General features: G+C 35.7%; 1 pseudogene; it reads left to right on the top strand.

Moving 5' to 3' along the window:
- The first annotated feature begins 2,415 nt into the window (after positions 1 to 2,415).
- On the top strand, positions 2,416 to 4,114 carry LOC105176054 (UDP-glycosyltransferase 75C1 pseudogene; annotated as a pseudogene).
- The last annotated feature ends 205 nt before the right edge of the window (positions 4,115 to 4,319 follow it).

Below are 4,319 nucleotides of genomic sequence, written 5' to 3'. Positions count from 1 at the left end.
AAGGACCTAACCATGCCAAATTCTAACATACTGATTTAGTGAGAAATATATTAATTATATAATAATGGGAAAAGTATTATTTTTTGTTAAGTAGACTTAATTTTAATTTTAGTCCGATAACTATGTTCATTTTTGTTTAGGTCCAGTAACTTACAAAATTGCTTACTTTTAGTTCTCTGGCAGATTTTCGGATAATTTTACCCCTATGCAACTTTTGAAAGACAGTTTTAATCCATATGCACTCATAGGGGTAAATTGTCCGAATATCTGCCAGAGGACTAAAAATAAGCAATTCCGTAAGTTATTGGACCTAAACAAAAATGAATATAGTTATCGGACTAAAATTAAAATTAGGCATACTTAGCGGACTAAGATAATACTTTTTCCTATAATAAATATAATACATTTTTTACATAATTGATATATAATTAAAAAAAAATGATGAATTATATAGCAAATGCACATACCACACTTGCTCTGATTTGTGTAAAAAAATTCCATCAATCACAGAGCAAACAATGTGTTTCGACTTTGTTATCATAAAAAGATCGTGAATTATCGGATTAATTATAATGACATCATGAAATAATATTTTATTTTACCGTATTTTCATATTCACAATTTAATATCTTATAATTTATTTGCATAAGTATAATATATATATATATATATATTTTGAAATAATTCACAATTTACTTAAATATCTGTACTACACATCACAATATGTTCTACAAGTTGTCAGTGAGAGGGGAGGGGTTGATGTGGATGTGCATGTGCATGGGAACCTCAAAAGCTTTGAGTTTGGTAAGGGTCTTAATGAGTGTATCTACCACCATAGTTAAACATGGGACCAATCAATAGGAAGTGTGTGTGTTTATATGTGTAGGGAAATATTTCAACTTGAACACACTTTAAACAATTTCAATATTGTGAGTGTGTTGTCTTAGTCTCCTCCATACTTATGAGCTATTTAAACATATAAAATAATGCAGTTATTAGAGGGGATAAAAATTAGATTAAATTAATCTACGCTCCGATCGATATAAGCTCATTTGAATTTAATTTGTTAAACTTAACAAATTTTACGTGATTCTTTTTTTGATCGATAAACTTTCAAATTCGAGGTTAATTCGATTAATTCAAAAATAATAAAATACTAACTCAATGTGGGAATATTCGATGTATGTGTATAAAAATATTAAAAACATTTATGGAGTAGATCAAACCCCTCGCAGACGAGTGCACTCCCTCTATATATATATATTAGTTAATTATTAGACTTATTTTTTTTATATCTCTTGTTAATTTTTTAAAATTATTTTTATTGTTTAATTGAATGAAATTTAATTTAAAAACTATAAATTTTTATTTTAAAATATTTTATTTCTTATCTTAATCAATTAATATATAGTATATATTAATATGTTAGATATATATATGCATATACAATCTGGGTCTATAAATTTTTTTACTTGAGTTGGATCAGTGACCCAATAGGCCAATAATTTGACCAATTCCTCCCCTATTCCTTTATGAAAAGACATCTAACCCCCCAAGTCAAATAATTAAGGATGCAAGTGGCTTAAGTCTGAGCTCAACCCTTAGGTGGGGTTGGGGTTTGGACATTTATTGGATCTATATATGTTCATGTACTAATATCTGTGGGCATGCTGACCCACACTTTATCACCTTTAATGCAATCAATTAGTGTTTTCTACTGTAAATGTAATAACCCACTTTCCAGTACAAAATTGAACATTCGGTGTCGCATACACCACACACAACAACAACCAAAAAATGAAAGCCACCCATTATTAATGAATCGTGGCATGCTGAGGCAAAGCTACCTACCTATGGATTAGAATTTTCCACGTGCCTCTGCAAATAATGCTATTCTGCCCTTCAATTCTTTCCACACACACACAAATTTCTAATACCGACAGAGTAGCATAGGATCAATATATGTTCATGTCCTACGAACTTATTGTTTAATTGAATGAAAGTTAATTTAAAATTTTGAAATTATAAAATTCCTTTTCTATTCTACGATCGGACTTTGCCGGGCATAAGCTACTTTCTTCTAGCCTTCCTCTAACAGATTCAATGGCATCGCTTATTCTTTTTCTTTCAAGCATGAGTGACCGGTCGATTCTCTAATTAAGATATAGCAGTCAACCATCAAGAAATCATAAACTATTCTATGTTGTAAGGATCGACTTAAGCTTAAACTAGAGCAGCTCGTTCTATCACAGCGGCTGCTAGTGAAAGGAACTGACGATCTTGTTTTTTTATTTCAAAATATTTTAATTCTTATCTTAATCAATTAATATATAATATGTATTAATATAATACAGATATATGTGCATATATATAATGTAGTCTGGGGTTATAAATTTTTTCACTTCAGATGGATCAGCTCAACCCTTAGGCGGTTTTGGGGTTTGGATATTAATTATGTGTGTCCCACTTTCCAGCAAAAAATTGAACATCACGTGACACACAAACACAAATTTATAATACAGAGAGAGTAGAATAGGATCCAATTTCAATGTAATCCACGAAGAACACCATTCACACATCATACAAAGAGACACTGACTATTACTGCTTGCTCTTCTCGGTTGGTTTCCTTGTGAAAATGGTCCATGTGCTGCTCGTCACATTTCCAGCTCAAGGCCATATTAATCCATCTCTCCAGTTTGCGAAGCGCCTCTCAAAACTTGGCGTTAAGATCACCTTCTTAACCAGCCTATCCGCCATACGCTGCATCACCACAACTTCTTCAACAGTTGATGGCCTAATCGACTTCGTTTCCTTTACCGATGGTTATGACGACGGCTATTCAATGGATGAGTTTGAAAACTTTATGTCTGCACTCGGAAATCACGGCAGCAAGGCAGTGGAAGACACTGTTCGGGCAAAACGGGAAGAAGGGCATCCTTTTACTCGTGTAATCTACAGTCTTCTTGTCCCTTGGGCTGGTCGAGTGGCTTCCCATCTTCAAATTCCAGTAACTCTTCTCTGGATCCAACCAGCCACTGTTTTTGATGTTTACTTTTACTACTTCCATAAGTATTTTGATGCTGCGCCAAGTGATGAAGTCATTAAGCTTCCCGGACTACCGGTGTTCGAGCCTAGTGATCTGCCAGCGTTTCTATTTCCTTCAAACACCGACGCACATGACTTTGCAGTGCCAATTTTCACAGAGAATTTTGAGATTCTTGACAGAGAGAATAGCCCGATAGTCCTTGTGAACACATTTCAAGCCTTGGAGCCCGGGCCTTTGAGTGTTATAGATAAGTACAAGTGGATGGATATAGGGCCACTAATTCCGTCCGCATTTTTAGATGGAAAGGACCCTTCGGATACTGCATTTGGAGGTGACCTGATTCAGAAGTCTGTGGATTATGTACAGTGGTTGGACTCCAAAGAGAAATTATCTGTAGTTTATGTAGCTTTTGGCAGCTATTCTGAGCTATCTAAACCACAAACGGAAGAGATAGCCAAAGGTCTGATCAAAAGCGGAAGGCCATTCCTTTGGGTGATCAGAGGCGTAGACAATAGTGAGAAACTAGAGGAAATGCTGAGCTGTGGGAAGGATTTGGAAAAGCAAGGCAAGATTGTGCCTTGGTGTACTCAGGTGGAGGTTCTGTCGCATCCTTCTGTGGGATGCTTTTTCACTCACTGTGGTTGGAATTCGTCGCTTGAGAGTCTAGCTTCAGGGGTGCCTGTGGTGGCGTTCCCGCAATGGATTGATCAGACCATAAATGCCAAACTCATACAAGATTTCTGGAGGACAGGATTGCGTGTACGCAAACCGGAAGATGGAGGAGTTGTAAAGGCTGATGAGATCGAAAGGTGCTTAGAGATTGTTATGGATGGTGGAGAAAGAGGAGAGGAAATGAGAAGGGAAGCCAGGAAATGGAGAGACTTGGCAAAGGAAGCAGCCAAGGAAGGTGGTACCTCTTATGTCAATCTCAAGACTTTCGCAGATCAAGTTCTTGCTGCGGACACAACGAGGTGTTAGATAGTTGGAATAAGCCGTTTAACTCTTGTACCCTTTGGGCTATATTTGTTCCCATCTTCGAATTCAGTAAATTGCATGTTTTATTTCACTTTGGCTGTATATGTATTTTATTTTTTGCTTCAGTGTGATGTCTATTGTTTTTCAATACTAAAATATTTAGGCAATATTGCATTTTTCGTCTTGTATGTATAGGGGTATGGCAAATTTGGTCCTCTAACTATCGCGGTGGCAATTTTGGTCCTGTATCTTTCGAATTTTCGCAATTTTGGTCCTTCAGCCTATTTTAGGACCAT

This window comes from Sesamum indicum, linkage group LG13 (assembly GCF_026168435.1).
Source record: "Sesamum indicum cultivar Baizhima isolate 11 linkage group LG13, ASM2616843v1, whole genome shotgun sequence".
NCBI classification, from domain to species: Eukaryota; Viridiplantae; Streptophyta; class Magnoliopsida; order Lamiales; family Pedaliaceae; genus Sesamum; species Sesamum indicum.
Note: the sequence above shows the minus strand (reverse complement) of the source record. Positions and strands in the feature narration are given on the sequence as shown.